Source organism: Thamnophis elegans, chromosome 5 (assembly GCF_009769535.1).
Source record: "Thamnophis elegans isolate rThaEle1 chromosome 5, rThaEle1.pri, whole genome shotgun sequence".
In the NCBI taxonomy this organism is placed as follows: Eukaryota; Metazoa; Chordata; class Lepidosauria; order Squamata; family Colubridae; genus Thamnophis; species Thamnophis elegans.
Window position 1 is genome coordinate 63,310,495 of NC_045545.1, and position 24,507 is coordinate 63,335,001.

At 37.4% G+C, this 24,507-nt stretch overlaps 1 protein-coding gene across 1 annotated transcript in view; it reads right to left on the reverse strand.

Moving 5' to 3' along the window:
* The window catches only part of NAV1 (neuron navigator 1), a 216,730-nt gene that overhangs the window by 116,894 nt on the left and 75,329 nt on the right, over positions 1-24,507 (reverse strand).

Below are 24,507 nucleotides of genomic sequence, written 5' to 3' on the forward strand. Positions count from 1 at the left end.
TGGACTACTTATCATTTGCTACAACCATACTTATGCCCAGCTTTTCACAAATATAGTATTTACCTATTTTACTTGTTCATATTCCATTTCAGATGATGGCATGTGTGTATTTGTATCCTTTCACCAAGCTAAGTTTGATCAAGTTTCAGATTCAATACAAAAATTTGCAAGTCCAAGTGTAACTGTCCATACAAAGTCTATCCAGACAACTAACTCCTGTTTAGTAAAAAATATTCCTGTTTTGATAGATACAGATGATAGGTAAATAGATAGACAATGAAAAGAAATATATATTTTCTGATATATATATTTTTTAAAAAAATCTGTTCTACAGGCTTAATCTAGATTGGGGTGTCAAACTCACATCAGTATGGTGTCACATGATGAATCACAACTTTTTCCCCTTCGCTAAACCAGGCATAGGCATGGCCAGTGTATCACACATCCAGCCCATGGGCTAGACCCCTGATCTAGATCAAGCATTCATGAATACTATATTATAGTCTCCTCTAAAGCATTATATGTATGGGCTTGAAATATCTGCCTTTGAATTAACTTAATTGCAAACAAAATCATTTCTTAAAACAACTAACTTATGCATCACTACTAGCCGCCTATCGAGGCATCAGAAGCAGATCTTCTGTAAAACCCTGAAGTTTGTCCTGCAATCCAGCTGATGGAACTATGCTACATTCCATAGAAACGATCATGGCATGACTGATGTCAACATATCTTACAAAATAAAATTACTTGAGAAAATATAATTGAGGAAATCAGAAACAAGCTCAAAACTCTTCTGCAAAAGCCAAACTAAATACAGAGGCAGTGGCCCAAATGCACACGTCACATAGAAACCAGATAGTGGAGTCTATTAACAAAGAAGCACATGACAAGCAACTACAGGAATTTCCTTAATTTCTACCCTTTCTTCTACTTTGTCACTCATTCCAGGATTGTTTTCTCCCAGCTCAGCTCCTTTCCAGTAATGAAACACAGTTGAGTGAAGACAGTTGTCAAGGAATTGAGGGCATAGGTTTGCACAATATGCTTAATTAAACCATGCTTGCATTTGCACAACATGCTAAGCTAAATTAACTTGAATTTTGTTGATACTTTAGTGTTTTATGTAAATATGGATTAAATTAGTTGTTTCCTATTTTCAGATATTCTGCAATCCCCAAAATGGATCAACTCAAAAAGACAATGAAGTGTGTGGTGTAAATTCAGCTACTGTGGGGTAATATGTTTGGCTCTGAAAGATGCCTGAGAGGAGACATGCCAACACTTCAAACATCTGAAGGGATGTCAGACAGAAAAGCTTAAGGTCTGCTCTCTCTCATTCCAGGTTTAAGTTGCGTAGAGACAAAGTCAGACTTCATATTAGAAAAATCTTCCTAACAAAATAGCAATTTGAAGTTAGCCAAAGGATAGTGAGCTTGGTTATGTTTAATTGGAAGCTCAACAGACATTTACCTGAGGTGCACTGGTTTGGATGTCCACATACCAGTATTTCGACTCAATGGTATAAATAACCCTTTATAGGGATTTCACCCCTTTTCCTTAAATTAGAACATATCCCCCTGAGCTCAATGTCTTTGCAATACATTCAAGATTTGATATAAAAATATATCTATGAACATACACAAAATTTTAAAGTGGACTGCACATCACAGCAGGTTATGAAACCAACTCATAAAACATTCTATGAATCACCCCTGAATTAGTTCCCATTCCAGCACACACCAAGATTCCTACTTGACATATAGACCACACACATTCAGAACTAGACAGACAGGGAAATTGAAGGATATAGTCCAAGCCTTTGCCAGCTGTAATACTGATCTTCTTTCCTATCCAGGTTTGATTCTGGTAAGAGCACCATACTTCTGCTCGGTGATAGGCAGTCACTACGTTAGCTTAAAGAATAGGCTGATACATAGAAAGGCATCTATAAAATGGATTTGACTATTACTTAATGAAAATTAGTAATCTTTTGATTTAATAATCTAAATATTATAGTATTTTACATATTTTGCAATAGGAGAATAAGAGTCAAACACTGCTAGAGAGTTGCACTTTTCCTTTCTATAACTTGATTGTGTGCCATCAAATCATTTTCAAGTCTTAATACCACATAACTAATACTAATAATCCCTTCACTCCAATTCAACTCTGCACTGTTTTATATGGCCTGAGACAATCGTCCTGGCATCAAATTTAAAACCCAACACACAACCAACACATATTTGCTTGTAAACTGTGTGGATAGGGGTATGCCACTTTCAAAAGGTTTTTAAAAGCAATGCTCAACCTGATCAGAAAATCTTAAATTGTAACTGTGGAAGAAAAGAAGCAATAAAGAAGAGTGAGAATTAAAAAAAAACCAGTAATAAAACAGGAGTCATAGTGGGAACTGTGGGGTGGGGGAAGCCAACTGACTTCAGATGGAATGAGTGGCTGAAGCTGGTTTTCTCAGCATCAGGTAAACTCCTTATTTGGGGTATGAATTGCTGTGAAGAATTTCAATCTGACTTTGCATGCAGGAATGTGACATTTTGCTGCCCAGAGAAGCAGAGCAGAGCAGCCCATCTATATAGTTATGGAATCAAAGGATCCAGGAAGAAAAAAGAATTTCTCAAATGCCCCGATGAAGAATATCTTCTTGTTTATTTAGAGACAACAGTACAATCCAAATATATAAATATGAGGAAAAAATTAAGTAATGTTGGATTGGGGTAAGGAAGGCTTAGATGATAGTTCTGGAAAATAGTAAAAATGGCTGGTTTACTGCACAGCTACATTTATGCAAAACCCAGAATACAGATAGGCATCCTTTGACCCAGAATTGGGCAAAGAAGATATACCGAAGATATGACTGCAATCTACAAGTAGAAATGCTCTAGAGAATCTTTAATCAGCTTAGTTTAGCATTTCCATATATAAGCAATAAATTTTACATTTTAGGAGATGGACAATGGGAGGGGACAAGACTGGATTTCTGGCTTCCAATAATTTTACTTCTTGTCTTCACGCATACCATTGGAATTGGATTTCTTTCGAATTACTGCTCATTCACTTAACAATCTGTAGCTTTGGGATGTCAAAATATCTATTCCTTCCTTAAACCATGCTTGCAGTCCCACAAAAGCTATTCCAAATCTCTATTTATTTTAAATAGCAAGCCTCTAGTGATTTCTGAAGACTCATGTGAGAACATGGAAATCTTTCACATTCAAAAGCAGTAACACATTGCGAGACTTTGGTGTTTATGCTCAAGATCTCGTTATGGTTTAAGATGAGGCTACCAAATTTCACAAAATATGTTCCCAATGAATGCTTAGTTTGAGCAGTGCAAAGAGAGCAACAAGTGGATATGTTAACCTAAAATTAGCCTTTTTCTTACCCCGTTCTATTCCAACTGATCACCAGTTTTTCTTTCTCTATTGGCTTGTTCATGGTCATTTAAGTGGATGTTTCTTCAAATCTATCTTGGGACTTAAATGAAAGTGAATATGTCAACATACATATCCAACCTTATGAAACACTCTTTATAATAGGAATTGATTGACAAATCTTGTAACAAATTAAAAAGGGTAGAAGTGTGTGTATGTGTGTGTGTGTCTGTGTGTGTCTGTGTGTGTGTAAAATACAAAAGCAGGCAATGAATAAATAACACTTCAGATAATTTGACAGAGGCTAAAATTTGGCTTTGCAGGACGTACTGATATACTGCTAGTGAGCAATATGTTTGTGTGTGCATTATATGTATGTATATATTGTAATAGAAATAAATACTCTTCTGCCCAGATGGATTATGTCATTAGGATAAGACAGCTGTGTTTGTGAGTAGATTATAACAAAGTACATGGAAGTATCAATAAACACAATGATTGCATCTTGGCATACGCAAGAAAAAATACTGAAGAGTGTAGAGGGAAATCTGGGAGCACCATAGCTGCTACGTGGTGGGTCCAAGAGAAAACTGTTGGAAAAAAAATTGCTTCCACTTTTAAGAAGCATAAAACATGCTGCTTTCTGTCCTCCCCTTGATTTTTTAAATAAATGCTTCGTGGTGCAACAGCTTCTCTGTTATCTTTTGCCGATCTCTTTCCATATCCTGCTATTTTCCTATGGGATGGGATGGGACAAAGGAAGCTTTTATCTTTTGATGAAGTGAGTACTATTGGAATAACTCCTATCCTTCCTCTCTGATCTGAAAAAGTTGACGTTAAAATTCTAGCACTAGAGTATAATTGTAGGTGTTTTTGCTTTGGAATGTAAATCCAAACCAGGACCTCTTATGACTGGACTTTTCTATCTATTCTCCTGGAAGAAGATCTAAGGGAGCTTCAGGATTGCAGCATGAAATGTTTCATTTTGTTGGAATAATGTATCAAATTAGCAATATGAAAAATGTAATTGTAAAAAAAAACTGTTAATTTTTTTTGCAGCCTGCAATAAATAAACACCCTGTAGAAATGCATATGAGATTTCCAACATTTTCCCATCAGACTAGCTAATCACTGCCAACACTAGCATTCTTTTTCAGCACTTAATGATTTTGGATATTGGGGAGCTGGAGTGAAATTTTTCATATTGGTCCTATATTTACAAAGTTACAGTTTTCCCTTCCAGCCCAGTAAGGCACCCCTCATTTCATCCTGTTCATCTTCCACCCACTTTACCAATCTGTCTGCTTGGCTATTTTTGGACAGGGGTTTTCTGTTTTTAGGCACATGTTCAAAAACATACAGTGAAAAGTACCAGCACGGAGCATCTCCACACTGGTGACAAAGCAACTTGCAAGGTGGTGCACTTGCTTACCTTCACCCAAACCTACTCTACCTTGCCTTAATGAATGCAATTCGTGGTTCCCTCCCCCAACAGCTGGTAACCATGAATCGGAGGGAGACAAAGGTCAGAGACAACCACAATTGCTGTGCTGTTAAATCCTCCCAAGTAAAGCTGAAAGCACCAAATAATTCACAACCATTATTGGAGTAGATGAAAGCTTGATGGTCTGGGCAGAGCAAATTATACTGATACTCCCCCCCCCTTCAATTCAAGGAGGAATGCATCTTAACTCGGCCATGAAGAAAAGTAGTATACTGGGCCTCGTAAATTAAATCAACATGCATTTTCTTTTCTTTCAATGTAAAGAGCATTTAAGCACTTTTGGACTTTAATTGGTTATTGTACAAAAACTCCCCAATCTTTGCTCTTTTGCCTATTATTTGGTTGTGGACAGATTATAAATATTCTCTTTATTGAGGATAGTTGCAAGGAAAATCAAGCAGAACATTAAAGTTTCACAATTATTCACAATCTGATATCTTATTTTGTTCTAAAAAGAGCCAGATCATACGACAAAAAAAAGTGTCCAAGCCGATAAACAGTTCAGATAATGCTAAAACTGGATTTCCTTTCATCTTCAAAAAAGCAGGATACCATCAGAGAAGGCTGAGCAGTTTGTTCTAATTTTGTAAAAGAAAATCAGAATTTAATTTATCTAAAGCCTCACTTAATGTCTGCACATTTCTTTTATTTTCCTCCTTTCTTAAACAGGCATAGCTGTAATGATGTGTAGCTTAATGCAAAGGCTGCTGCCTTCCTTCTAAAGATATTGATTTGCATTATTGAATATAGAAAGGATACTGAAAACCAGCACCTTATAGACTTCTTATGGTACTATACATAGATACTTCAGAAATTTTCACTATCAATATTTGTCTCAATTCCAGGTTATCAAATTTTTGGAGACCCCGAGTTCCAGCTGGGTTGCATTCATTACAATTTTGCAATTAACTGGATGTCCATAACTGAGACCTAATTGCAAAATGACATTTACATGAAAGTGAAGTCAGTGTTTCAAAGTAAGAAACAGCCGGATTCTCCCAAGAATCATCAGGATAGGCCAGCAAAACTAAAAATTCCTGCAAAACTAGGAGCTGCTTCAATCAAAAACTGAAGCCCTTTTCATAGCAATTTTTAGCAAATAGCTAGAAAACCGTAGTTTTAAGAAATTATTTTATCCTCATGCTAGAATTCAATACCAATAAGTAGCCTGAAGTTGGGTTTAAAATGTAGAGACATAATTCTCTCCAAACCAGAATTGTTCTCACTCTATATATCTATGTTAAACATGGATCTACTGGTTTTAAGGAGGTCTTTGGTCCTCATGATGAAGAAGTGCATGCTTCAACACTACTGAGACTATGGCATGGCTTGTTGGTAGACAATGCTTGTCTGTATGTGGAGCTAAAGAAAATGAACAGAAGGTAGGCAGCATCCAAAACAGTAGTTTTCCTGTAAAGATTACTGTGGGTAGTTAATACAAAATAGCTCACTGTTTCAGGAAATCAGAATTAAACAAAGTCTCTGTTTACTTATCCTGTACTGGCTTATTAGGAGGGTGAGTGGGTGTATTTATCATTGTTTGTGTATATATCTATGTGTTGCTGTGTTTATTATGCCATTAGCTAGGATTCAGAAAGACCCTACTTAGATGACTCAAGGTCTGCAAAGACTGCTTTACAGGGTAAGGATCCATGTATGCAATCTCTTATTATCTAGGCCTTAAAAGGCAGCACTCGATGGTCTATACGTGGATAAATGGACATTTCTGGTAGCAGACAGATAAATGATACATGCTGCTTAGAAGTAACTCAAATGTACAACTTTGAAAAGGTGGGCATCAGTGCATTGTGCTCTGGATGGATTACATCCCGGTTGATTGTATCCAATGGGCAACACACTCTTGCTGAAATCTTCTTTAGCACATCCCAGAAGTTCCATCCTAACCTAAAGCATTTATTTTTTTAGGCTGCTTTATCCACAATTTTTTATTTTCATTTTCATACACTCACATGTATACTAATGCATTTTTTTAAAAATAAATAAATAATGAATGGCAAACTAGTATGCTGCAAAGGAAAGCTTCACCAATTTGTATCACTAGTATTGGTGATATGAACTCCTGAGACACATAGAGACATCAGATAAATCAGAAAAAAATACTTCATCGTTTGCCTGTTCAATTTCACTTTCGTGTGTGCTTTACAGCATAACATAATAATTTGTTAACAGGTAAGATGTCTCTACAGATACTTTATCATCTATGGGACTGTATGGTTAAAGCTATTTAAAACTGTTATTATTTACATTTATAGGTTTTATAAAAAAAATTGATACAACTGAGCACTCCTTGATTAGTTTCCATTCTTGTCAAGAGGATCATTTACCACAGGTTGGGCTGGTCCAGAGGTGAATTGTCTAATTTTAAGAATAAATTAGAGTTGAAATTAAAACACTTCAATATTTTTCCTTGGCTAGACCATGCTTCAACTCTGTCAGGCACAAAGGATCAGGTCCACACTAAAGGTCCAAATAAACCGATTTATTGCTTATCATGCCTATGCAAAAAAAAATCTTCTCAATTAACAGTTAACACCTGTTTGGGCTTAAATGAGGGTTAATGGAATTCAAGGGAAGTCAGATTTAATATGCTTGTGGTTACATATGGATTCTAGACTGATCACTAGTTTAACTCCACCCCCAGGTTCTGCCTCCTTCTCCTACAAACTCTAACTAGAGCCTTTTGTAAGAGCTTCTAATGAGATTCTCCAGCGTTCTGCTTACTAGGAGAGATACAAAATTGCTATAGTTTGAAGGAGAGTGTATGAGAACAAAATAATGGAAGAAAACGCTGGCATGATATGTGACAATACATATCAAGATAAAGCAAGTCTTATAATATTTGTCACTTGTAAGACTGGGTAAATGATTCAACTTGGAATCCACATTCTTGGCTCCCTGGAGGAAAATGAGATAAAAAATATATGGAATAAATGTATTTTAAGGTATTCATTTGGCAACTTTGAGAAAGCATTACATATTTTGGAAAGAAAATCATTCTGATAAATTAATAATGATGTGGAAGATTCAGAGTAACCACTAAGGCAGACTTTATTCAACATTTATCAACGTCACTAACATTTCAGAGACTTGAGGAATATTTTGCAAGAGTTATTTATTATCTTATTGCAACTTTTATTGGGCACCGCCCGGAGTTCCTTTTTCCTTGGGGAAAATAGACTTTTCTTAAATATGATAAATAAATATAAATATAAATAAACTTATTTTCAACTCCAATATGCCAGCACTCTGATGGCTTATATATATATAGCCTTGCTACAGTAAAAGGGTTATAATAAAATACAAAAAGTAGTATAATAATATGACGTTTCTACTGCAAGGACTCACAGAGAAAGCATTTATAAAGAATGAGTAAATCTTTCTCTGACAAATTGGTAGATGATAAAACAATAAAGAATGTGATAGAACTGAATTTGCACTTTAAATACAAACTGCAATTTCAGCTTCCTATTTCAATGCTTTTCTGCCGCTATTATTAACCACTCTGGTATGTCCTATATATAACCACAAGATGGCAGTAACAGGCTTAAGATAAAAGAAAATAGTTTAGAAGGAGACAGAATTTAGCATGGGAAAATATATCCTTCATAGCCTTCCAATTTGTCTGCCTGTAGGCAGCAATCCATAATCTGAGAATATCTTCTGGAACACATTATTCAATAATATTTGGATCTGTTCCCAAAGCTCAAGGATCTACAGGGGTGAACGATCGATAGGAAATGTCTTTTCTTATAACTAGGAATTCTGTCACATGTCAAGTAATGTTTATAAAGCTAAAGCCAAAGAGATAAAATTTGATCCCATGGAACAAGGCTATGTTTTTTAAAGGCTATGCTTGAGTTCACATTCAAACCTATTCAAATACTGAAGGAAACTCACATCTCAAAACTCATTATTAACACATATATATCAGTATTTCCACATAAAAATATCTTCCCTCATTTAAATATAACACTTTAGAGAGAATTCTTGGCTAAAAATTATAAATCAGTTCTGGCAGAAACTGGAATAGAACAGCTTCAGACTGAATATACAAAGTTAAATTAGGATCTCTATCTTGCAATCAACCTGAATTTAAGATTCATGAATCATTCAGTATTCTGGAGCACTTCTGAAATGAGGTCTTGAATTGGTAAAAAGCCAAAGATCTTTATATTCCAATCATATGTAAAACACCAGGATGGTAAGAAAGAGCAGAAAGAGGAATACTAGCCAAGTAAGTGATGCATTTTCATCAGAGTTTCTCAAAGTCTTCCAGTTCTACTCAAATAAAATCATTGGGAAAGAGTTTATATTGTAGAGGGAAGGTAAAGTAAAAGTAAAGGTTCCCCTCGCACATATATGCTAGTCATCCCGACTCCAGGGGGTGGTGTTCATTTCTATTTCTAAGCCAAAGAACCAGCGCTGTCCAAAGACATCTCTGTGGTCATATGGCTGGCATGACTAAACACTGAAGGTGCACGGAATGCTGTTACCTTCCCACCAAAGGTAGTCCCTATTTTTCTATTTGCATTTTTACATGCTTTCGAACTGCTAGGTTGGCAGAAGCTGGGACAAGTAATGGGAGCCCACTCCATTATGGAGCACTAGGGATTCGAACCGCTGAATTGCCAACTTTTCTGATCCACAAGCTCAGCGTCTTAGCCACTGAGTTACCGTGTCCCATAAAAAGGGAAAGAAACCCTTAAATCTCTCTGAAATTTTGCACAGGGATGCCACAGATGCCACCACCCATTTCCATCCAATATCATCTCATTTGGTTGAAATTCACACAAAATGTTACCATTGTTTGACTTTTATTCATGTTGATCAATAGAAGGCATGAAGTTTCTCTTAGTCTGGAGCTTAAATCAAAACAGGAAACCTCTGACTTGATCCAAGTCAAAGTAGGCTAATTCTAGCTAAATTGTCTTTAGCTGAAACTTTTAGTCTGAATATATTTTTGCTAAAAACTCATCTCCTAAAAGCCAACTCTGTTGAGCCAACTTGTAAATATATCACTATGACCCATCCTGTGTGCATGAGACCAGAAGGTCATATGTGTCCATGCTGGAACTCTTGAATAATTGCACTGCTGTGCTTTCAATGAATTCCATTTGAGACAAGCAGAACAAACTTTATCTAAAAAGAATAGAAACAAGTTCTACATCAGGCTTTAAAACTAGAACAAAATGAATTCAAACCATTTTCATCTCCCAGGACATTTTATGGCAGGCCTTTAAGTGATTGTTTTAGAAAGAAAGGACTTTAACAGCACCATTGACCAGGAAATTGCTAAACCTCCACACATCAAACATTTCAATCTCAGACAATCATAACAATCACAATTGGTTTTAACATATTACAATTGTTTATTGATGATGTAAAGGTAAAGATTCCCCTCACACATATGTGCTAGTCATTCCCGACTGTAGGGGGCGGTACTCATCTCCGTTTCAAAGCCAAAGAGCCAGCACTGTCCCAAGACATCTCCGTGATCATGTGGCCGGCATGACTAAATGCCAAAGGCACACAGAACGCTGTTACCTTCCACCAAAGGTGGTCTCTATTTTTCTACTTGCATTTTACATGGTTTTGAACTGCTAGGTTGGCAGAAGCTGGGACAAGTAACGGGAGTTCACTCCCTTATGTGGCACTAGGGATTCAAACTGCTGAACTGCCGACCTTCTAGTCGACAAGCTCAGTATCTTAGTCACTGAGCCACCGTGTCCCACATTGATGATGTACTTGTATTGAAAGGCTGGAAACCTAATGTGGACTTTTTGTTGAAAGAGCAAAAATTAATTAATGATGTATGTATTTGAAGATTTAAAAAGATGAAGATTCAATGAGATGATGAGGGGATGTGCAAAGAGAGAGGAAGAACAATAAGATTGTAATTATTCATTGAAAAGAAGGTCAGAAGTCATTCCTTAACTTTGGTTTTCTTTTTCTTTTCCTGCACTTTCATTTTTTCTTTTTGTTTTGATTTGTCTTTTATTATATAAAAATTATGTATGTATGTATGTATGTATGTATGTATGTATGTATGTATGTATGTATGTATAGATAGATAGATAGATAGATAGATAAGGAATTTGTATTATGTTTAACATGTAATCTGTGTCTATGTAATCTGTCTTCTGTTCCCAATCTACCAGTGCCTCACTTCAATAAAACCCTACATAGTCTACACTCTATGATGAAATTACAATTCACAAAAGCTTATGTCTGTTATTAATAATTTTATTGAAGTTTTTGATAAACATAATACAAACTAAAACAAACCATACTAGGAAAAAAAGAAAAAGAAAAGTTTAGAAAAAAGAAAAAAGCAAGAAACAAAACAATAAAGAATAAATCACATCAAACATAAGTTTATATGCTAATTTTTCATAAATAAAAGACCTCATCTCCTCATAGCCTAATCTTTAATCTATATGCAATTCAGAAATCATAATCTTTTAGAAAATTCCTTTAGAGGTTACCAGAAATATGAAACAAATAGTTCATCCCTGGTCAAAGAGTCCAACTTTATAGTCCTTCTTTTTGCTATGTAGAATCTCGACTTTTAAATCATTCCATCACAGGATTTTATTTTTTACCACTATTTTTGGTCTTTAAAAGGAGTTTTCTAAGCTTTCATTGGCCTACTTTGTAAATCCCATAGAGGGACATCAGCCACAATTTCTTATCACAAATTTTCCATGTCCAGATTTTTTGTCTTTTGTATTCCAATTTTGGTAATCTCAGATTTGTTGTCTTTCTTGCTTTCAAACTCTATAATCTTTATTTCAGGTAGAGGTTTATTAAAGTTTTTCTTTGCTTTTAAAAGTTTATCCATTGAAATGTGTATCCTTTCTGAGGTATTAGTTATTAATTTTCTGCTCTGTTTAAAAAAAAACTTGTTGAGGTAAGAAAATGTTAAAGCCAGCTTAGCTGGCTTTAGCTCTTCTACATGGTCCTTTAGTTCCCCCCACCCCCAGTGTCCATTTGCAATCTTAATCAAGCCTCGGTTCCCAATATATCATTTTGCACAAGTACGTATATTATACAATTATATACTTGTGGGAAATGACATATATTATGAAAAAATAACCAATATTCCAAATGTTTCTGGTCTCCTAATCTGTTTAAAACTTTCTTAAATCAAAATCCTTTTTTATTTTTCCCAATTGCATATTATTTTAAATTGTTAAGGCTCTATTTAAAATTTCTTAAATTTGAAAATGGTAAAACTCACCAGGTGTGAATTAAGCTCACAGTTTTGAAGGTCTCTAATATCCATAAAGTTATTGAATTGAACTTTCTAACGGAATGTGATTAGAAGGTGAGTTTGGCTGGCTTTACTTATGAAAGGCTCTGTTACTGCTGAGCCTCCTTCAGCTCCTGGCACTCAAACCTTCAGGAGACCACTGTTTTATGGTCTCTTCATGAAAAACTCCCTTTCAGACTACTTGTATACAATATTCCTATCTCTCCTTCTCAGGAGAGAATTAAAGGATCAGTCTACATACTTGTGTTTCATTCTTCACAATGGTCATCATCTGTCTCATTCTCAGGAACATCTTCAGTCAGTTGTGACTCATTCCAGAAGCTCCAAAGCTTATGCCTTTTAACAAAATTCATTAGTTGAAAAAGAAAAAGGTGGACTTTGAGCCACCAGTGACTATGGTAATACAGCTCTGCTGTTTTTTGTTCCCTAATTATCACCAATTCTGTACATTCCAAAATTTATAATGCCTATTTCCTTTGGGAGATTCAGTTTTATACCTATGTTTATTTTTGGCCCAGGCTAAATTTTCATTTTTGAAATGATATGAAAGCCCCCAAAATATCAATTCTGACAGCTGCCTGAGGCTATTTATTCTATTATGCCTTTCCTCATTTACGTAGCTTTTTCCTTCTGAGAGTTCACTCTTCCAGACCCAGACAATAGCTGTCAGGGCCAAAGTGAATCATATATATATGTTTCTTTCATTTCATTTTACTGCCTTCAGAAAAAAAAATCCTTAGAGAATATTCATGTGATAAATTATGCTGCTTAGTTCTTTTAGAGTTCTGCCTCCTGCTCTACAACATCATGTATTGTATAGACATATTTGTAAATATCATATGCACATGTGTCCCAACAATCAGCACATCTGCAAGTTTCACCAGGGACCAGCCTATTTATTCAGATTTCTCTTTCCCTGTAATTGTATTTATTTTAATATAAATGCCAAATTCAGGACACACTTTGCTATACACTTGCCTATGTCATAGGAAGGCTAAGGCAGAGGTGTCAAACTCAAGGTCTGTGGGGTGCTTAGATCTGACCTGTGGAGCTGACTGGAAACAGCAAAGGACTACCCCACAGGGCCTCTGTCAGTGAAAATGGAGCTTGTGAGGCCCATGCACAGCCCTCCCAAGTTCCGTTTTCACTGGCAGAGGGTTGCAGGAGGCCGTCACAGCCGAAAACAGAGCTCCGGAGTCCATTATTGCTCAGGCCACCACAGGCACCCCGAATACAAGTGACATTGAGTTGGCCATGCCCACCACGGCCCCACGAGGTCAAACACAACCCTGATGCGACCCTCAATGAAATCGAGTTTCATATCTGTGGCCTAAGGAAAAGAGACTTCAGTCTAAGTTTAGTACTGCAGTATCTGTTGGATTCACACATTGCTCCAAGTATTAAACATAATATTCAGATTTATCTATAACACTAGATCTCAAAACACATTACAGTTTAGTACCGCACCAAAATCTAACTTGTGTCAGATTCTTGTTGTGAAAGGATGATGCAGTGAGTATCAGTTCTTGCTCCTCTTAGGATAAAGAATTGAGGTCACTGGATCAGTATTTGAATGCTGAATTTGGTAGCAATGCTAATATAAAAATTTATGGAAAAGCACAAATTTTAAGTCACAATTCTCACATTAGTTATGGGCAAACACACACACGTGCACACATTTTATACTATATTTTATAATATTTGTAATCATTTTATTTATTTATTTTATTTACATGGCTGCATGTCTCTGAGTGGCTAACAATATTAAAAATAATGAAAACATTTACACACAAAAACAGCTGAAAACAATTACAAAACATCAGTGAACACAACCAGGAAACAGGTTCCATCTCACAACCAGGCCCTCAGACTTGAGTACAGAACCAAATCTTTGAGGCTTTATGAAAGGTGAGCAGGGTTGGGGCCAATCTGATCTCTGGAAAGATGATATTTCAGATGGCAGGCACATGTCTCTTCTCCTGCGCCCCACCACTGACACTCTCTAACAGTCAGGCCCTGGAACATGCCCTTCCTACTGGACGAGATGGGGCAGATAGAAATAATTGGGGAGAGATGGTGCCGTCAGTAACCCAGCCCCAAACCATAATAGACTTCACAGACAGAGATAGAAGTAGCACTTAGACTTATATATCAGTTTATAGTGCTTTACAGCCCTCTCTAAGTAGTTTAATGAGTCAGCATATTGCCCCCAACAATCTGGGTCCTCATTTTACTGACCTTGGAAGGATGGGCAACTGAGTCAACAAACCAGTCAGAACTGAACTCTTAGCAATCAGAAAAATTAGCCTGAAATGCTGCATTCTAATCACTGCGCCATCAGGGCTCTAGATGACTGTAAGCACCTTGAGCTATTTAAGGCAACCAATAGATACTGTAACAATGTGGTCCATCGTAGATTATACCTGTCTTGAAGCTTCCAAATCAGGTACCTGCATGGAAAATGATGACCAGATTTTATAGTACCAGTCAGAAACATAAAATGTACTAGAGCCAAGGTGGCGCAGTGGTTAGAGTGCAGTACTGCAGCCACTTCAGCTGACTGTTACCAGCAGTTCAGCGGTTCAAATCTCACCGGCTCAAGGCTGACTCAGCCTTCCATCCTTCCGAGGTGGGTAAAATGAGGACCCAGACTGTGGGGGCAATATGCTGACTCTGTAAACTGCTTAGAGACGGCTGAAAGCCCTATGAAGCGGTATACAAGTCTAACTGCTATTGCTATTGCTACTTTGATTTGAGTCTGGGTACTACAAGGATATGCCAAGGTTGCCCTCTTGGCAGTAATATGGCAGTCTTCTTTCAAGAATTTTCTCATTTACTTTTCAAGCTTGTCCAAAGCCCTATGATTTCCTGGTTGTGGTGCCAAATAATTACTAGCATTTCCTGTTGACATTATGTAGTCATCATGGCTCATGAAATGCACGAGTTTCATCTCCTTCCTCCTAACTGATGAGAGAGTCTATTTTTGTTGGTCTGGTCCATGAACTTTTTTCTTTTCATCCGAGAGACTTCAAAGGTCTTAATTAACTTGGAAACTTTGTAAAGGGAAGTAGCTTTCTTAGATTTCACCCTGGTTATTTTATTTGTTAAGAGGGCTTGTAGTCTAAAAATTGTAATAAATATTTCTGGGTTGCAGGTTGGGCAAGATTCTCCCAGTGGGTTATTTAGCAATAGCACCCTGGAAACAATACCAGAAGGAAAAAGAGAATAAGGCTTAGAGCTATGATGGTGAACCTATGGCATGCGTGCCAGAGGTGTCATGCAGAGGCCTCTCTGCTGGCATGCGCGCCATTGCCCCAGGTCAGATCTCCGTGGCATTTCTTTTGTAAGCTTCTGTTTCCCTGCAAATGACAAAACAGAAGCTCACAAAAGAAAAAGATCTTAGCCCTTGCCACGCTGTTGGGATGCCCCACCTCCCACCCACAAGCTGGTCTTAGGGTCTCTGCTGTGGATGTGTGCATGTCCAGGCATGCGTACATTCATGCATGTCCACGTGCACCTTTCAATTTGGGCATGCGTGCACGCACAGTTTGGGCACTCAGTATCTAAAAGGTTTGCCATCATTGGCTTAGAGGCTCTATGAATCTTTTGCGAAGGTGATCTGATAGGTATCCAAACTGAAAGACTCTTATTATTGGAAATGTGTTTTTTTTTAGTTCAATACATGGAGATCAGGCTGTGTCATTTCTGATGTTTAGATATAAGTGACCTCTGCCTTATTTAAGCTGTGTGGCAAAAGAAAACGAGCACAGCAAAAGGTAGGGAAGGACCCTTTGTCCTTCAAATCTCAATTTCCTATTTTCAGGGACATTTATGACCAGATTGACATATTGTGCTGAACTACAAACTATGATTTACAGGTTATATTGGCTCAGTTCACAGAACATACTCAGCCAAAACCTTTTGAAAAGAAAGATGGCACATAAATCAAACCAACAAATATAATAAATAAAATGAAGCTGAACAGGCCACATTATGGTTTTAAACCCATCCTCTGTTTAAGTCATCCAGAAATGGCACTTTCTACAGGCAGCATAAAGTAATACAACCCATTCAACTATTTATTTTATTCTTCCTGCTGTTTCTAGAGACTGAGCCTATGGAAGAACAACAGAATTTTGCAGAACTGTGCCCTTCATAGCCAAATCTCTATTATGCATAAAATAATTCTCCCAACAAATCCCACAGTTGTCTTAGAGACTTTTTTTAGTTCAGACTCAATGCACTATCCACTGAAAGCTTTAAGACTGCCATATCTAATGTACCTAACAACCTAATACATTATTTTCCCCCTATCACTTTCCCTAACAAAGAGAATCTCCCCCACCCCCAACCCTTTACATCTGAAAATTAACATCCCTATTTTAACACCAGGAACCCCACTCACACGTTTGCAGCCCAAGAGGGCAATTTGTTTCATGGGAGGGCCTTTTCATCAAACACTCTCCCACTTTGAGGAGGTGGCGCAGTGGTTAAATGCAGCACTGCAGGCTACTGCTAGATCAGCAGTTCAGCGGTTCAAATCTCACCGGCTCAGGGTTGACTCAGCCTTCCATCCTTCCGAGGTGGGTAAAATGAGGACCCAGATTGTTGGGGGCAATATGCTGACTCTCTGTAAACCGCTTAGAGAGGCCTGAAGGCCTATGAAGCGGTATATGTCTACTGCTATTGCTATTGCTGCTATTGCTATTGTTTTCTACGTACAGGCAAGGGGTGGTGAAATAGACAGCTGGGTACAAAGAACACTCAGCTGTTGAATGGACTGGATGCAGCAAAAGCAAATTCTGGCTAATTTGCATCCCCTAATATTAGATGCACAAAATTATGGGCATGACGATAATAATAGGACAGATGTCAGCACAGATCTGAAAAAGATGAAGACAACTTGGAAATGTTCTGATTTCATTTAAACATGTGTGGTAACGACTTGTGACAAGCTCTTTACTAAGAGACATTGATGTGCCTTGGGATGTATGTACAACTCTAACTACACAGATACCACAAGATTACTGAATTCGCTGGAATAGAAACCAGTCTGATGTTTCAGCTTATCATGTGGTATCTGACTATGTGTGAACATATTTGAAGCAGCATATCAAGCCTCCTACTTTAGAAGAAAAAATATAAATACATTTATTTTCTAGTAATTGGGTAGGTTACACCTTTGAGGACGTTCTTCTCTGCATTGCAAAAATGAAGTCTCTCATAAGAGCAAATGGATATTGGTATTAACATCTTACACAAGGTCTTTAAAATTCTATTTCTCTTGGCTTTATGTCCTATCAAGCAAATGAATTACTTTCATCAAGTCTCACATTTTCACCCCTTAGAAATCAATTCTTTGCCTTATGAAACCCTTAGGTGCTTTCCACAATTACAACAATATGGCCAGCTGATGCCCTTATTCCTGAACTCCCTGGTTGCTATGGGAATAGCAGCAGCGCATATACTAAACAGAGATCATAAAAGTTTCAGAGAGTTGTCACTGTACATCATAAAAATATATCTGAACATTGAGCAAAGAAGGAGCCCCCTAACCAGTATATAAGCTAAACTGGGACCAGTTGTCTGCAAAGGGATGAAAGAGAGATGGATTCTGCTTCCCACCAGCAGGCTCACATCAAAGGAAGGGAACTGCCAAGCAGCATCAATAGGCCAGAATGGAATTTGATACACAAATGTTTATTAAAGGCATTTGGGTTGCTTTTATTTAATTGTCTGTACAGGGTTTTCTCTCTTGCGACAGTATATTATCAGACCAGATGGCTGAATTGGCCAACCAGTTTATTCAGTTATTTTATTTTCATTTTTGCATGAGTAAGCAAACTGGACAAAAAAAACCCATATAAAATTCATATGAAAACAGTTTTCCTCTAATACAAAGTGTTTTATGGTTTTCCCTTAATTTAAAATAGCTTTACTAGTACAATATGTGTTGTTTTGTCTATATATCCTTAATGTATAGATTTTTTTGCATGCGTTTTTGGAATTGCAAAATGCATTTCCTAATTCTGAAAAGCTCACATTTCAGCACTTAACATGTACATGTGTTCTGATTTGCATATATATTTCAGGGGCGCCTGCTGGTTTATAAAACTAATTCCAAACGTATTTCTTTTCCATCCTTATTGTTAGGTATAAATATCAAGATGATCATTAGATGGCAGGAAGGTGTTGGTGATCATTCATATCTGTCTGGCTAGATTTTGTAGACATTCCAGATTCCTGGTTACTTAGTCTTTTTAGAGATGTAAGTAACTTCTAGTATTGCTACTAGAAGCAAATAGTTCTAATATGATAGTCCTATAAACAGCTAAAGAGATACTGTGATAAAATGATGACATTTATACTAAATCCCTATAACACAACAAAGCCCTTGATTTTAAGATGTGTTGAGAGTTACATTTATTCAAAGGAGGTTTGATAATTCAAGAAATAAATCTGAGTGCTGTACTTCAGCGCTGTTTATATACTATGGCTGCAGATGCTAAATCAATCTCATATTTCCCAATTCCTTCAAAAAGTTCAAAAACTAGGATTTGGATAGAATTTCATTTAGAAACCTCTTCTTCCTATAGCAGAATACCCTTTCTTTGTATCCTCTGAAATGTGTGGACCACAACTTCCACAATTCCCGAATAATCTAGCTGATTGGGAGTTATGGCAGTTCTGATCCAACATATCAGAAAGTCACTAAGTTATGGAAGCTTGTTTTACAGAATCCTGATTTTGGTAGCTGATTGTAGATCATAAGCTCTGTAATTCTAAACTGTGTCTCAAAGAAGTTATGTAGTCACCAGGAGCCAAAAACAACTTGATTGCACATAATCAATCAATCCAACTTGAAGGACACTAAACTGATTAAATGCCTGCCTACAAAGACAATGCCTTGTCAACTGAATATGTTAATATTATTTGGTACACAGCAGCAGAAAGGAGATTTGCCAAATGCTATAATAATGGATATAAAAATTATGTTAGTTGGCTATTAGACTTGAAAGGAAGGGGAAGAGTTATCATGTCCTACTTTAATGTTGAAAGTATAAAATTCTTGAATCTACTACTACAATGTAAGCGACAGAGAGGAAATAAAAAGCTTTCATGGTTTTCTAAATTTATACATTGTCATCCTCTATATACCGATTAGTAGTGATTTAACTTTTGCAGTGCCTTCACAAACTCATCTAAATGGTTCGGAATCAATAACACAAACTCTGTATCTGAACTATTTTTCTGCACGACTGGTCCTAGAGGCAAAAGGCAACTTGCTGATATCTCCTGTTAAATTAATTCACTTCTACACTCCAACCTCGACAGTTATTACTGTTATTACAAAGGAATAAATTATCAACTAAGAATGACGATTGAGCTATTTTTGGTTCATCAATTACTGAAAAAATTAATAAAACTTCTAGCCACATTTTAATGCAGTGAACTCATGCATAATTTATGCAATTTATGCAGAGATGTAACTCTCAGGGTTTATGATATAAAGAGTTAATCCCTCCATTCCTCAGTGGATAGAATGCAGCAATGCCCAGGAAACTCTACACTTGGGAGATAATTGAAAGTGCTTCTATCTGCCTAACCTTCCAAGTCATTTTCAGAACTACTAAGAAAGCTGTCCTTCAGATAGAAATATTAATAGGAATCTATCTAAGAAACAGGATAGTTACTAAAACTTTGAGTCACAAAAGATCCATAGGGAAAAAAAAAATCATTGGGGGCAAGAAAAGGAATGTACCCTAAGGAATACTCTGAAAGCAGTGATCCTTGCTTATCTAGCAGAAATGGGTCTAAAGGCTGCCTATGTATGCAGTATGTTCAGTGTTGCTACCACTGCAGCCTTATTTTCAGGAAGTCCAGTAATTACTATGCCAAAAGTCTTTTTTGCCACTCTTTAAACTATCTCAAGTACCGTACATTGATGAATCTGTTTCCCCAGAGCTCAAAGTTCTGGCCAGCTGAGTTCACCCTTTTTTAAAGCCATTTTTCGCCCTCCCCAGGCTCCAAAGGCTTTATAGGAGCCTGGGGAGGGCGAAAAAAGCCTTCTCCACCCCCCCCACCCCCCCAGGCCCTCCGGAGGCTTCATGAGCTTCCCTGAAGCCTCCGGAGCAGAAAAAACCAGCCCTACGGACACACCGGAAGTTCGGGAACGGACTTCTGGTTTCCTCGGAGGGCCGTTTTGACTGCTCTGGAGGCTTCAGGGAAGCCTCTTGAAGATCCCTGAAGCCTCCGGAGTGCTCAAAACGACCCTCCGAGCAAACCGGAAGTGACTTCCAGTTTTCTCAAAGGGTCGTTTTGACTGTTCTGAAGGCTTCAGGGAAGCCTCCTGAAGGTCCCTGAAGCCTCCGGAGGGCTTCCGGGTGGGAGACTGTTTTTACCCTCCCCAGGGTCCTATAAAGCCTCTGGAGCCTGGGGAGGGCGAAAAAGCATGCAAAAAATGGGGGGGGCTGTAGTGCGTGCATGTGCACTGGGGGGGGTGTCACACATTGCAATATGGGTGCGGCATGCCTGCACAGGACTCCCCTGTGCTCCCCCCAAAAAAGGTTCGCCATCACTGACCTAGGTACTGCCACTTGATGGATGAGCTCCTGTCACTCGCTCCAGTTCCTGCCGACCCCAGCAGTTCAAAAGTAGGTGGCTGAGTGTCGGTATATGGGTACCACTTCAGTAGGCAACTTAATGGGAACATGAAAGTAGCCCCCATCTGAGCATGCCCTGGGCATCAGTGATGTCACTGGCTAATCCTTTCAAGTTGGAAGCACTTCGGTATTCCTGACAAGATTGTAATAGTAATAACCAAGGTCCAAATTGGCTATCAATCTTGTTCTATTATCAGAAGCACTTTAACTAATAACTTTTGTTTACTTTTGTAAAGAGGCTGACAGCGATGCATCCATGACATTGAAATCTTTGGATATAGTTCCTTAAGTAGCTTGCCATAGAAGTCAGCAGTCACCTCTGTGTTTTCGATTAATAGAAGTTTCTCCAACCGTATCACTGAACCTGTGAATTTTCTTTAAAAGCCCTTTGACCTGTGTCCACCTCAGTTTTTTCATTAGGTTTCTATTAGAATCTTGTCTGCTCATACCAGTCTATGGAATCTACTCATCTAGTTGAGAATGTTTTCAAGTCAGTCATACTGTTCTCTACTTCCACTGTTGATCAACAATTACAACTTATAATGGAACCATGTAGCTGCCAATGCAGGGATGGAATTTTCTTGTATGGTACCATTATACATAAAGAAAGTTGCTGATCTGATCCATACATTTGAGAGAAAGACACTATAGTAACTTTCAGGAGAAATAAATCCATGGAACCAACTTCAGGAGTCCTACAATAATGCTCTTAATTTTTTCAACTTGATAAGGATCAGCCTTCTGAGTACTACAATTTATTTCAAAGCTTGGGAGTTTTTAAACAGGAATAGCATTCCTTATCCTTGTTTGGTTATTGACCCAGATGTACTGTAGCTCCTTCTTGGATGGTACCAACTTACCAGGTTCGCCACAAGGCTATGTCAACTGAAATGTTAGGTAGATATTCCTGCATTTACTGCTGGCACCTAGATAAGTGGTATATCTATATTCCCACAGAACTCCACCTCTCCCTGGGATGTTGACATTAAACTGAAAATGAGTGCATTCAGATGAAAGCACCAGTTTTGGCTTCAGATCCAAAGATCTGTTTGTCCTTAATACATCTCTACCTTCTTTTCGTGATGGAAAACAACTTTAGCTGTTCTCAAAGTAATCTGATTTTCTCAAAAGATGAATTTCTTATGCCTGTATAGCTCCTGCTTTATCCAAACCTATCAGGTTTTCCTATCAAGACTGCTATGATTTGCAGCACCATCTTTCCTTACTTCAGTCAATGTTCTTCCCCACGCTCTTTACCACGCTGTCTGTGGTAAAAGGCTATTTTTTTTCTCTCCAGATGGATGAAGATCAGGAAAAGAAAGATGTTAGGCCCAATGGGAATCTTAAAAATGATAATTGGGTTGGCTGTGCACAAAAGACACCATCTGTTTTAGATAAATAATTAAGCCAGGTACCATATTGACAGACAGGCACCTCAAGAATTATTATTCAAAAATAAAACTCAAAATCATTTGTATATACCTGATAAAGCTGGGAATAGAGGGCATGCAAATTAAAAGCAAATCAACAACAGATTCCATTTTTTTAACTAGAATATAAAACCTAACACTAAATTGTTGCACTTGTGGGATGTGCAGATTATGGGTTAAGCCTCAGCAGTCGGTTTATATTTCAGATTATCATGCAATTGAATGAGTGGCTTGATAACTATGAATTAATTAGGCCCATTACAGCAAAACTTTCTCTTGTGGTATTTTCTCTAAATCTGGCTGGAGAAAATCAAAGGTTCCATAATAAATGTACATTAAGAAAAGGCCAAAAAGTTGTACTGAAGAGAGTAAAGATTTAATTATGGATTCTTAAGTCTAAATGTTTGTTTAGGTTGAAACTTATGCAGCCCCCCAAAAGCAAACGGCTATGACTGAGCTCAATTTACCTTGTTTTATTTTAAATGTATGCAGAAAAAAACACAGTATAGAGCAACTGCTTCCTATTTGAATTTTTCATAATTAAGTATAATTTTTATTGTCATTGTACTTAAATACAACGAAATTGGTTTATCTTACATAATTAATGTAAGATATAGTATATTTTGCTCATTTGGAACAATTTAGTAGTACAACCTTAATAATGTGTTTAAAATATAACACTATTAGATGTTCACAGAGTTTTTTCAGAGTTTTTTGCACTGACGCGGTTCCTATGCTGTATAATTTTCTTGAAGCTGGTAACTTGAGAAGGATCTAACAGCCTTTCCAGTTAAAAGAGGGCACACAATTGGAACTGTTAAATGCGGGAGATAGCATTTCCCATGGGTATATACTTAAAAGAGAGATCAGGCCTCATTTCTGAGAAATTAAGATAATGGAGAACTAAAGCCATTCTGGAAACAAATCCATCCATTAATAATCCACAATGCTTTTTAATATCTTCTCTGCCACTTACCACCTAAAATGGTAAATTCAGCAGTTTCCCAATTACAATTCAATTGCCTTTTCTTGGTCACTCAGACATGTTACTTGCTCATCATATATGGATGATTCTTTGCAAATCAATTCTGAAAGTATTTTATATTTCCTTTCAATCCCTCTAAAAACTAGAAGTTAAATAAAAGACTTGGCCCTTTAAAAGTTCCATTGGCTTTCTTTTAAATATCTAACCCTGGCTTCAGTTCATATTGTTGAAATGCATGATTTTTCCTTGGCTTAAAAAATAAAAAAAAAGAAAATATATAAGCTATAAACATAGGGCTTGTGAAGATGAAATCACCATTCCCACTTAAAAATTCTAAACATAATCCAATGGCTACCGAGTGGTTCCCAGTTCGCATTACTTTTTCATACTTATTCAGAACATTGTGCTGACATGGAAGGTTTAACCTATCATTCAAGTGACTGCAAGACAGCACAGAAGGGAATCTTCACCAATTACCAGTGGACAGAAGAGTTTTCATTTCAGCCAGATCAGCATTTCCAGGCTAGCTTCTGCTAATCCATGTGAATCTCTCTTAATAAATGGAAAGGAGTTAAGAAACCTGAAACGTGAACACCACCAGGCTTAAGCAAGCCAGACTTTTTAAAGGGATTCAAAGTTTCTCAGGGAAGAAAGTCTATAAATCTAATTAATTAGGTTTTCACACATCTGCAGAATCTAAAGTAAGTTCTCCATTTACCAGACTGTACTGGGATACAGCCTGTCAGCTCTTCTGTCTGCAACCAGAACCTCCTTAAGTCTATCAGCTCTTGTGTGGACTACAAATGTAAAAACAGTCCTCCCCCAAAGCCATTTAGTAGATAAATGGGACATTTACTGCATGTTCCCAGCAACCAGTAGATTCAATCTGTATTGTAAAAAAAATCAGAACTTAAAAAAAAAAAGAGGGGAAGAACCAGCCTACAATGAAAAGAGGAGGAAATGGGCTGAGTAAGACCCAAAAGTCTCAATGCAGTAAAACAGGGATGTCAAACTTGTGTCATCATGGCGGCATCGCATGACATATTGCAACTTTTCTCACTTCACTAAACTGGGTGTAGGCATGGCCAGTGTGTGACATATCGTCCCTCAGGCCACAAGTTTGATAGCCCTGCAGTAGAGCAAAAGCACATTGGAGATGTTGGGAACAGCTCTAATTCTCAACTGGCATAAAATGCTCTATTATCATACACAATCACAAATACATGATTTAACCTGTGC